Raw genomic sequence first — 12,522 nt, 5'->3', positions numbered from 1 at the left:
CAGAGCCACGTGTGCTGGTTTTGCCACACTGTACCCAAATCAGTAATTATGGTCATCTCTATATTACAGGTTCTCTATTCTGTCAGCTCAGCAGCAACTCTAAGTCTACCCCTTTCTGTTATACTTTTTCCTGTTTCATGTGCTGGGATTTTTGATTTGTTTAGACTTCTAAGTAGTAGAGTTACTGCAGATACACCTGGTACTAAGGGGAAGAATGAATCGGTTATATCCCTGATTCATACACTACTGATAACTGCTAACACAGAGTAGAAGAGTCCATGAAAGCTGTGCACTGACACCTGTGACAGATAACTGATAATAGTTAACACTGGGAACCGGGAGAGCAATCCAAAGTAGTCAAATACTGCTTAGAAAGAGAATACTCAAATTTGATTACAGATGAGAGAGACAATAATGACACCTTCACACATGCTTGTTTGTTACAACCAGATTAATTCCGTTATGATAAATGTATAAACATACTGTAAAAAATGGTATTAAGATCATAAAAAAAAGGAAAAAAAATCATGATCTGTAATTCCAAAATGTTGTGGAATATCTGCACTTCATACTGACCAACAGCTCCCCTGTGGGAAACAGCAGTTGCTTTTTGCCCCTACTTCTCTTGACAGCAACCTGCTCTCCCCTCTCTTGCATCCTATCCCAGGTGAGTTCATTGAAAGGGTTTCTCAAGTGCAGATGGCTGGGAGTAAGTGATCTTTGCAGATCTTTATAGCATTTTATATTTCTCAACTGTAAATGAGAAATATTTGATCAGTGTTTTGATTGTCTTTTAAGGCCGATTTATGGAGTACAGCATGGACTGGTTTGCTTGGGGTTTTTTTTACACTTCATTTTTGTTTGTTTGTTTAATAAAAATATTTTAAAAATTGTTTTTTGTCATCTTCAGAACCGTGTTTGCTAAAATCAGGTGACCAGCTATGCAGTACCTAAGAGAAACAATCTAAAGCCCCTTTCCTGGGCCTACAGTATGAACACAGAATATTGAAATTCCTCTACAGAAGCAGACTGTAATTGCTTATGCTATTCTTTACAAACTCTAAATTTCACAACAACCCAATAAAATAATTTTTACCATATTGTAGAGATGATGAGAAAATCCTGGTAAAGACCTCAGATGAGATAGAATTACTTTGCAAATCAAAACAAGGCTTTCTGTTTCTTTTGCACCAGTTGACCACATTTCCAGAGTGTATTGCTTCTCTCAAGCAACAGACATGTAGTTCATGGAGAAGTGCTGCATAGATCTTATTGCTGCCTGTACAGCACAGTATGTACAGGTAGGCTCAGTGGGGTAATTGAGTTGATAGTACTGAAGAGAGGAATGTGAATTTATGACTAAAAACAAGTGAAAGCAAATTCTTAAAAGACAAGTAAAGTGTCTTTCATTCTGCTCAACCTTCTGAGTATCAGTTATCAGAAGCTTCTGCTCTGTCTTACTTAGGGTCTATCAAATAGCAACCTGATTTTGCACTTGTTCTTTGGCAAAGGGCCAGCTTTGAGGTTCTTATTCAATGACTGGAAAAGATCTTACACTTAGTTTAAGCTTATCTTTTCAGTTTTAAAGTCTGATTTACTGTTTAGTAGGTCGACTCACTGTTTACATTGAGAATACTCATTTTGAATTGCAGTACTGACCAGTCTTCAGAAGCATTAGAGCAGTTAGTTGTCCACTTCAAAAGCAAATATACAGTAAACACCACACAAGAAATAAAGAGTTCAGCCTTTTTTCCTCTTCTTTGGCTGGCCCAGTAGCTGAGCGTACCAACCAACAGTCTCATTGTCATGTCACATCAGCCATATCGTGTGTTGCCTAGTCCGCAGGTCCTCTTCCTTCTTCTCTTCCTTAGTTAGGAGTGTGAACTAAAAACCAATATTTTGCAGTGTGGACATTGGGAGGCGGAAAGTATCCAGAGGTACTATACCAGGAAGTGTAATTAATATGCGAAGGAGATGGGATCATAGCATGAAACTGAATACTCCACGGAAAGGACAAAATACTAGTTTTGGGAGTCACAGAGGAAGAATCGGGCTCTTCTGGTGACAATGTATCATGAATCTGAAGTATCCAGGCCATATCAATTCAACAAATGAAGGTGGTTGCTCTGTCACTGAATAGTGGGGTCTCCTGACCCTAACACAATTCTCAGGTTTGGTTTCATTCATTTTTGTATTAAAAAACCCAATTTGTGCTCTTGGACAGTTGTAAAAATGCCACAGAAGTAGTGGAAAATAACTTCCAAAACATTACATAGTTGAAGACTTGTGATTTGTGTGATACTAATCAGCTTGAAATGAATGTCAGGTCAATAGTATGGTGTCAACATGTTTGGAGAGTTCTGAAAGTAAGGCTTCATCTCTGTCCTTAGAATGTGGCATAAAAGTATTTCACATACCATGAAAACACTTCCAATGCGAGGAAATCTGTTCTGCTGCACTGTGGTCTCTTAGTTGCCAGGGTAGATTTTCGTCTTCCTAACTTCCCTGATGTTTTGGTTTTAACAGAATTATCTGTCTGATGTTGGATCAGGGTCTTTGGAATTAGAAAATGAGGAAGGAAGAGCAGTTACGTGTGGAAGACTGGAGAATCTATTTCAGTTGTGAATTCTACAAACAGGGGCCATCTTTATATTCTTCGCTTGAACGTGACAGAAGGCAAAGGAGGAGTTCCCTCGTGATCTCATGTGGCTTGGGGATAATCTGGGAAGAAGACTTTTGGCTTCCATTTTGTTAAACTGATAGATACACTGGTAGATATTCCCACTGTGGTTGTAAGCAACAGAGTGGTTTTTAGGTTTGTTCCACCTTGTGAAATGAGCAGTTGACTTTAGCTGTTGGTTTGTGACAGAGAAAAACTCATTTCCACCCAACCTTCAGCTTTGTTTCCTTTTCCCTTCTGTCTTCATTCTTCTTCTCTTGCTACCAGGACAGTAATGGAGTGCAGTGCGGGGCAGCTCTTAAGAATATCAGATGTGGAAAACCTGAGTTTTCTTGTCCCTCTTCTAAGATGCAGGTTACAAAGATTATTTAAAAAGCAATATGTTCCTAGTACTAGCAGGGGACTGGAGGCCCACCCACACTTGTGTTTCTAAATGCTTTGAAGAACTACTGCATAGAAAAGTACAGTTCTCTCTATAAGCCTCCACCACGTAAAGGTGCTGGTAAATGAAGGCAGCATTTTCTGCAAGAGGTGACTTGTCTTTCTGGGTGGTGGTGTTTATATATATATAGGATTTATGTGCACTGTTTTGAAGGCAGCTTTGGGAGAAGTTCTGCACCAGTTTGGACTCTTCTTTTCTTGCAATTACTGAACCTGAAAGTTTTAGAGGATTGGATTACACACACTAAAGAAAATAAAGGAAACCAGAATAGTTTTCTTTTGTAATACTGTCATAATCTAATATGGAGAACTAAAATAGATACATTAAAAAAGATAAGGCTGTGATTTTTAGCCTCTCTTACCTTTTCCAAAGGATGAAAAAACACATTGAACTCTGTAAAAGTTTGGAATAGAGGCAGAGATACTTTTTGCTATACAAGAAAATTACTTGGAAAACATTTGAACATAGCTTAGCTTAAAGTTAAATCATATTTTTCCATGCAGCAAGTTTTGATTAAGTGGAAAGGTTATTATCCCACTCTAACCTCCCCCTTTTAGTGTTTTGGAATAGTACTTGCATTTACAAAAATAAAATAACTAAACAGAAACTAGAAAAGCTGTCCCTTCTTCTAGTTTTTATGGACGAGGCATAACCTTAGTGCATCTGTGAGCTGAGCGCCTTATAATAGAACCTTCACTCATCCGACTTTCTCTGCCCATACTTATTGTACTTCAGTGACTCAAGCTGGACAAAAGTTAATCTGCTGCTTCTTCCCAATAACTTTGCAAAGCCAGCATGACTAAGACATAGTAAAATGAATTCTGAGCTTTTTGATGCCTCACCAGTACAAGTCTCAACTGCTGACCATCAAAACAACCTCTTTTACCAGCAGCTCACAGTACTTTTTGCTGTTACCAAATAATGAATTATTTCACACCACTAAAAAGTACTCAAACTCATATATATATTTACTGGTGTACTAATTTTTAGGACCCCTCTGTATGCATCAAGTCAAGTGTATGCACTCCTATGAGAATTTGGGAAGTCTGTGATGGAATTAGTAGGTTGACCATAGAAATGTATTTACTGTTGCTTTAAATGTATCAAACCAAAGGATTGTTTTTCTTCACAATCTTACTGAGTTCCAACTCTGTCTCATCCTTTCTTCCTATTTTAATGTGCAATAATAGGCAGTAATAACTGTCATTTTCTTTTCCTCCAGAAGGGAGTGAATCTTGCAGCTTTCAAGATATTAACAGAAAACAGAAATACCTCCAGTGTAGGGTATAACTAGAAACATTTTCTATCTGCTGTCTGAGACAATGCATAAAGGGAGAACAAGCCCCTGAGGAGACCAACTGTGGTGCAGATATTTTTACCTGAAGCATGTGGATCAGACATAATGCTAGGTAAAGGAAGGTAAAAGAACTGTTAATACCTGACTACTGGAGTTTTACATGGCTTGGATGTATGAGAATTCCTTCTCCAGCCTGCTAATGCAAGTAGTCAAATGATAAAGGTTCTCTCCCCATGGAGTCAGTGCATCCACAATGTGAAGAAATAGCCCCCTGTACTCTGTGACTTTTCACAAGAGTTACAGGAGCTGTATCAGAATGTTTAGGGACCCTTTACTTACTAAAAAAGGAGGGGGTGGTGGGGACAGAATTTTTTTTTCTTAGGTCCCAAGCAGGGCAGCACAGAAGGTCCTGATCTGAATGCACTTTTGATGGCTAGCAAACATGGAAAACTTGAGGACACCTGCCCTTGCAGGGACCAAACGCATAGCTAAGCTGGTTGGGTTTGCTGCATGTTGTTTGTAAGGGGCCTGTGGCTCTATCAAAAGGGATGATTCAAAAATTTGTGAGATCTTGTGTCCAGGCTTCTTGGGAGATAAAGAAGGTACCCTAGATGAGGTGTGTTCTGTAACAGGTGGAATCCTCAGTGATGTACTAATAATACTAAATCAACCTGTAAGTTGAACGGAGAAACAGGCTGTGTCCCCTGTAGCTCCATTAAATTTTATAATTGTCTTATTTCCTAAGAATGTAAGAGAGCTAATCTGGTTCACTAGTGGAGGACAGTAACGGTAGGGTTTTATTCCTAGTTCTGCAGAAGACTCATATAGGGCCACTTACTCATTCTCTCTGCCTCTTGATTATCCTCCCTTTGCAATTGGGGAAAGTTGTTTACTTTTGGTGTCTCACAGGGAAGGCAGTTGAAAGACTTTTGAGGGACTTCAGTTGGATGAGATTTCATATAGAGAGGGTATGTCAGTGCAAAAGTTTTATGGCAAAAGATTTAGGAGGTGGGAGTAAATGAAGAAAAAAGCAAGTTATTGTGATGCTCCCTGGGACACGAGGAGAACATGATCATTAGTCTTGAGGAGAAGTGGAGCAGCGGGAATTCCATTAAGTGTCTCACAGGCAGCAGGAATATGTGAGAGGCAGACATTAAACAGACAAAGATCGAGATATTCTGGAGAAATGGAGGATCAGTTATTCCACTTAATGACTTTGAAAGGCAAGGAGAGGAAACAGATGAGGTTTCAAAGCTTATTATTAAAAAGAACAGCCTTTCTATATCTCTTTCACAGTCCAGAAAGAATGAACTGTTTTACATAATGAACATTTACTTACAGTTCTCCCAGACACACACACACTGACCTACTTAAAAATGCAAATGGTCACAAAGTTCCCTTTGGGCAGCAGTGACAAAATCAATGTGGAAGGAATAGGGTTACTCCAGCAAGACAATACGTAATTGGGTTGTAGCTTGTCTGCAAGAGATTTCTCTGCAGTCCTCAGGAAATGGGAGCTTTAGCATTTGAATGACTCATAGCTCAAGGTCTACACATGAGATTGTGTATAATCCCTGTTAACTTAAAGCTGATGATGACTCAGAAGTAAGAATTGTGATGAAACAGAGGGCATGTGAAAAAGAACAAACATTAAGAGAGAAAAACCTTTTGCTAGCAACAGTTCAGTGACACAAGAACAACACATACCCAAGGGGACTACTGGAAATCAAGGGAACATAAAATTATGCATATATTTTACACAGTCAGTGTGTGCTGGAAGGCAGGACCAGCTTTACCTTCTGGACAGTGAAATCTAGTTCTTCACAGAAAAGATGTGGGCACTTTCGGAGATTTACTGTGGGGTAAAGAGAATTGAAAGACAAATCACAGCTACGTGGAGAAATATATGTTAGGTATTCAAAACAAATTCTTTCCTTCTCTTAATTGCTGGAGGTTTTGTGCAGGAATTTCCTTGTGGTGGAATCTGGCCTCTAGGTTGCCAGTATCTAGTCTTAAAAAATTACTCTGGGCCAGGCTCTAGATGGTTTGAGAGTGGTACAAAAACTGCTCCTACAGGATGAGTGAAACTGAAGAAAATACACTTCTATGATTCACTCAGTAGCTGCAGAGTGACCGGAATTGTTGGGATGCAATTCTGTATTTTGTTTGGCTTTAAGTCATAGAATAGTTTGAGTTGGGAGGGGCTTTTAAAGGCCACCTAGTCCAAGCACTCTGCCATGTTTCTTTAAAGAAACAATCAACCCCACCTTCCAAATCCTAGAAGAACAAATGCATCTGAAGGTAACTTGCCTGTGTCTGTAGCCTTCATTGTACAAAGATTTTCTGAAATCTCTGGGGATTTCCTGTGTGCTCTCAGAGACAGCATGAAACCAGCCAATGGGGCAGAAGTAGATGTCTTCATTGTACCAGTTTTCCTCTGGATAGCAATGACTGCACAGAGGATACTGAGGCAAAATCACCAGGTGTGCCAAGAACTGGCAGCCTGGTTGCTCAGGTTCTAAAAGCTCTGACAATAGGGTGAAGGAAAGCTTGCATGACTGCTGTGAATGCTGTTCCTCTACGCTCTTTTGGGGATTTGTTTGGTACCCAACAAACCAGACATGTCTGTAGAGCACACATTGCTCCCTGCATGAATTAAAGGCCTTAAGGGAACTGAGAGAGGAGAAGGGAAAGATAACTCAAAATATACATGCACAGTTTGGGATTAGATAGTAACTGAAAAAAATAGTGCTTCAAGACAAGGAGGGATGAAATGGAATGGATGAGGATATAATTTAGTATGAGAAGTGAGCAAATCATATCAAGCACATTCCCTTAGGATTCATTTAAACCGACACACCCAGATCCTAAGGAGCAGCACAGTACTGCAGAAAGGAAAAAAAAGAAGTTCTTTCTTGGACTTTCTGTGGCTTTTGGGATTCAGTTGTGTGTCATCAGCTCAAAATGCTATTTGATAATAGAGAGTTCTTGTAGCTTCTATGCATGGAGCTTGTCCATATTAGGTTGAGATGTGGGAGGGGGGATGGAGCTAGAGAATTGGATTTTGGGGCTATCTCAAACCATGACAGTAGTGTATAAACCAGTCTGTATTAATACCCATTAGCTGTTTCTAGGTAACATCCAGGTGTCTTAGAGCTGTAGTTCCTTAATGGAATGCTTTAAGCAATGATTACCCAGGCTTGCACTGCTCGCTGAGGGCATTTAAAAAAGAAAAAAGAAGTCACAACATAGGGCTATAGAATTTCTCTAATGCACCAAACTTTTCATAAGCATTCATGCATTCCAGACCAGACAGTTCCGTTGTCTTGTATTTTTTCAGTGGGTTAATTGAAGCCAAATTTGTCACTTCTGCCAGCATTCCTGTAGAATGCTGAAAGGTGCACCTTGAAAGGTGCATCTGGCCTGTCTGTATCAAGGGTGCTGGTATGGGGATCCAGGGTGGGGTATCATGGTTATCCTTCCTGTCTACCTGTGCAGCCATCCTTGGGAAGCTGCACCTACAGCAAAACAAGACTAACATATAGAAAATGATGATGTAAACAGCCTTCACTCCCTGTGCAGTTGTTTTTTCTGAGTTCAATATGGTGGGAACTTTTTGGTAACCCAGAGTCAGGCTCTCACTTTCTTCATTTCCTTTGGGAAGGGTTGCCTCTGTGGTGATGATGTCTGTGAACATGTCAACGCATGTGCACAAGTGACAGATGCTCCCATACAAGCCCACAGTTTCAGAGTGGTACAGAACAAACACTGACATCCTCCGAATTAATTTTTAAAATATGAAATAGATGGGTTATGCCCTTCTCCTGTCTTTGCATGCTGTTTTAATTTGGAGCAAGAAGTAGTTAGTGCTTTATGAGGTGTCATAGGCTGTGTGTGTATGATTTTTTTTTTTTTTACCAGTGCCCTGAGATCATTAACAGGCTCATTTGCTGACCAGCTGACTGTCAGCACTCTAGGATGAAATGTATATTTTATATTTATTATCAGAACTTGGGGATAGTCTCACTCATCTCAAGCTCAGCAGGCCTTTGGGCACAAAATGTATTCACATACTTTGCCTCTCGTGTATAGAACAGAAAACAAAGCAATCCCTTCAACTGGGTGATACTTCTCTGTGAGATTTTAAAGGGAAGGCATTGTGTTGAGTGACAGTGGCTTTGCTGGTTGGTGTTTGAACAGCTCCAGAATTTCATGCTTTGTTGTGAAGAGTCAGGGAAATGTCACCACTGTGAACTAGCAGAGGCTGTTGGAAGTGAGCTGGCCTGGCTCTATGTGCTATATCCAGTGTCTTCTCTTTCCTCCCTTACCATTGCCATGGCTCTGCTGTGTATCTCTTACCTTCAGCACATTTGGCTCCTTGTACAACTGCTGTCCCACTGCTTTTGCATACGTGTTTGAGAATGCAGAGATCCCAATTTACACTTAGAGAATAATAAGCAAGGAGTGGTTTACAAACTGCCTTAGGCTGAGTGTATGGAGGCTCTTGCTGTAACCATCTCCACCTCTCTGGTCAGCAGAAAGCGAAGATGTGACGGTTTCTGGAGAGAGGACTCCACATGGGAGCACTGTAACTTTTCTTTTTCTATCTCTTTTCATGCATGGCACCTTCTCAATGTGTTCCCCTGCCTCCTTAATGTGCCATATGCATGTACAAAGCACTTCTGAACTTGGCTACAGGTGTCTGTCCAGCTTTGCTCTCTAACTAGGATGCATCCCGGCCATGTGACAGCTCCCTCCAGTCTGTTTTGCTGCTGTGCTCCAGTCTCAGCTCTTGCCTTCAGATGAAATCAGCAATGTGTGCTGCACTCCAGGTTTGAGAGTCACAGCCACTGGTTGCAGAATGTTGCCATCTGATTCTGATCCTTGGGGGCTGGAATGAGATCCCTCAAATCCTTCTTAGTGGCTTTTCAAAATTCACCTCTCCAGAAGGATACCAAGGAGGTTTCAAGACACCATTCTTTGGGGATATAGCTATTTCTCCAGTGCTGCATGGTAGACCTCTTGCCAGTTTATTTTCTTTAGCGCTAGGGTCCTCCATTATAGCTTTTCATCTTGTTCCTGCTGTACAACTAATCTCTGTTTTCTGAGACCAGTGTCAACCTGGTGACCTATAACTGTATCTCCCTGAGTCTTTTTGTGATCACTAGTTCCTGAAAATGATTTTGGGTGATAAGGTGAAAGCAACTTGCATTATGGTGCTGCTATATGAGCAATTCTGGTCTTAAGCAGGTGTGTTTAGTTCATGTCCAGAACCTTCTACAAATGATGAACCAAGGATTCTGTTTTCCCTGCTGCTGAATTTCTAGCGTGTACTAGGGTACAGGGTTTTTTCAGTGAGAATCTGCTAAAAAGATTTCAGAACTTCGTGTGTTTATTAATAACTTAGTGGCACAGAGAGTGCTGTAATAGCTTACTTTCATCCTGAGATTTTCAAAAGAACATTGTGTTGCTCCTATTTTTCAGATGAGTGATTTATATTGTAGAGGGAAATATGAACACAGTTAGGTTAGTATTGGTAGAAATATAGATGTAGGCAAGGCAAGATTGTTTCTATGGAGGATTTTTAAGATGTCCATTTGGTAGTGGGACACAGCAGTAAAGGCTGTGCTCTGCCTACAGATTATCTGTGCATGCTACCGTGTCCCAAAGCTGCATTGATTTCCTTGCAGAATTTACAAAGAAACTGTTCTCCATCCACAGGCCTTGAGGGTAGGTGTCCTCAGATGATGTCTGCAAAAATAGGTTAGATCTGAAAAAAATCTAGTGAAGGCAAGCTGGTTGTGCTGTTCCCTTACCTCCTTATTGTATATCCTACTCAAGAGGCTAAAGCATTTTCTAGCAATAACAGAATTTCAAATTCAAATCCTTTATCTACCTGATTCCTCTTGGCTGTTAATCTCTAATTTTAGTCTTTACCACTGAAGATGTGCTCTTTTGTATAAGTGTAATATTCACTTGGTGACCAGCTGGAAGCTACATCTATCAGGTGACTGCGAAGCACCAACCTAGAACTGCGTTTGCTGGGACACTCTCAGCCTCCTTTGCAGACAACATCCCCTCTGGACCACCAGCTACTTTGCTCTGAGAGCCTCTTTGCTTTGAGGACAGCGTCTATCTGACTGCACTATAAATAAACAAAACCTGTATTTTACACTTCAGGAGGGATATGTAGTAGGAAGGTGAAGGGGGTGGACTGAAAAAAAAAAGACATCATTTTACAGTAAAGGAGAGCTAGACTTTGTTCTGGTTTTGCCACAGATACTCTGCGCCTTACATTCAATGTACTCCTCACTTCCTCACCGTACATGATTGCAGAGTGCCCATTTATCTGTGCAGTGGATAGATCTTCCATCTGAATCATGGTGGAAGTGCTGCATTTACTTAGTGACAGGTCTGCCTCCAGCTGCTCTTTGGAGTTGAACTCTGCTCACTGGGCTACAGCGAGTCATCCAGCTTTGCACTTTTTTCCATGCAGTTTGTATGAAAAAGGAGTAATTTTTTTAGCTCAAATAAGATCGAGCATAGATGACCTTTTAATGAAGTGATCTTTGTGCCTGATTGTATTAACATCACAGGGAGACAAATGTTCTTGAGCTGCGAAGAGCCCCCTGCAGCTATAATTAGATAATAAAGAGGTTCATATTGATCTGTAGATCAGCATGAGGAAGGAAAGAGTGTCACCCATGTATGCTTTCAAGGCTGAAAGCTGGTGCAGGCTGCAGAGAAGTCAACACAGAATCGTGATCCTAAAGCAAAAGCTTCAGCCATCTTATCTGATACTGGCTCCACCTACTCAGCAAAAAAAGATGGCCTTGAGATGAGCCCATGCCGCTGAGGTTTTTGGAGTCACTGTGTTGTGTGGGCGGAGCTGTGTCTGAATTTATACAGTGCAGCTGAGAAAGCACCTGTGCTTAGCTCATCCAGCAATGAGTGATATGGTGGTCTGGTATCCTAAGAAGACTCACTGTGGAACTTTCCTTATTTGTTGGCACCAAGTTGGCTTGTGAACTACTCACTGTTACAAGCAACAACTGGGGATCTGTAAATTCACAACTTCAGTGCTGTCGTCCAGCACAACTGTTACCCCAACCGTGTCTGTTAGAGGAGGGCAGGCACAGTCCTCAGGTGGGGCTCCAGGCTGGCAGACAAGTCATGTCCTTGCCACAGATCTTTGTGGACTGGCTCTGCACCCTTGAGCTGGGCAAGTCAAAGCCAGTGTGGCAGTGATGCTGGTGGCATGTCTTCATGTGTGCAGTACAATTCATTGCTCACCAGTTGCTGACTGATGCCCAGCCAGTTTGCCAGCAGCAATTGGTGCCTCCTGGCCAAACCCCCCATTTTATGTACTGAGCATGACGTTGTATGGTATGGAATATCCCTTCAGTCAGTTTTGGTCAGCTGTCCTGGCCATGCTTTCTCCTGGCTCCCTGTGCAAATGCTCACTGGCAGAGCATCAGAAACTAAATAGTCCTTGATTTAGGGTAAATGCTACTTAGCAACAACTAAGACATTGGTGTGTTATCAACATTATTCTCATATTAAATCCAAAACACAGAACTGTACCAGCTACTAAGAAAAACATTAACTCTCTCACAGCTGAAACCAGGACACTGCTGTAGCCCATTGTGTAGGGGTTTGCTGTCTCATGCAGCTGCCTGAGATCCTCACTCCAAATGGAACAAATATACTCCCTTTCAACTAGGCCTTCACTCCCTTGATTGCTTTTTTAAAATGTCTAAAAGAACATTTGCAAAAATATTAAAGGAATCTAATAATCTGTTTATGCTTATTTCCATGGGAGCATGCAAGAGGGCTCCAGACAAAATTGCTTCTCTGCAGGAGATTTTTTGTGCACTCTTTGCTATCTGCTGCAGCTTGGCTGATGGAGGAGACAATGCTGGAATGTGTCATCAGAGTTGGTGTTGTTCTCTGCCTGGCAAATCAAAGCATATGAAAAGATTTCAAAGATCTTGTGTGCTACCAGCCATATTTTATGTGCTGGTAGTTAATTGGTGGTACCTGTAATTAGGGCTTATGAGTTCTACTTTTTAGTTTTGCTGTGAGTTTCTAACCCCAGGGGAG

At 41.1% G+C, this 12,522-nt stretch overlaps 1 protein-coding gene across 1 annotated transcript in view; it reads left to right on the top strand.

Annotated features, from left to right (window-relative positions):
* Positions 1 to 9,785, top strand: part of XRCC5 (X-ray repair cross complementing 5) — a 59,386-nt gene extending 49,601 nt beyond the window's left edge. Inside the window, exon 22 of the transcript XR_003526630.1 lies at positions 9,775 to 9,785. The gene's annotated coding sequence lies outside the window, so the exon portion shown is untranslated. The remainder of the gene's footprint in view (positions 1 to 9,774) is intronic.
* The last annotated feature ends 2,737 nt before the right edge of the window (positions 9,786 to 12,522 follow it).

This window comes from Corapipo altera, unplaced genomic scaffold (assembly GCF_003945725.1).
Source record: "Corapipo altera isolate COAL_440 unplaced genomic scaffold, ASM394572v1 45, whole genome shotgun sequence".
NCBI classification, from domain to species: domain Eukaryota; kingdom Metazoa; phylum Chordata; class Aves; order Passeriformes; family Pipridae; genus Corapipo; species Corapipo altera.
The sequence above is the reverse complement of the archived record's forward strand: the minus strand, read 5'-3'. Positions and strand labels throughout refer to the sequence as shown.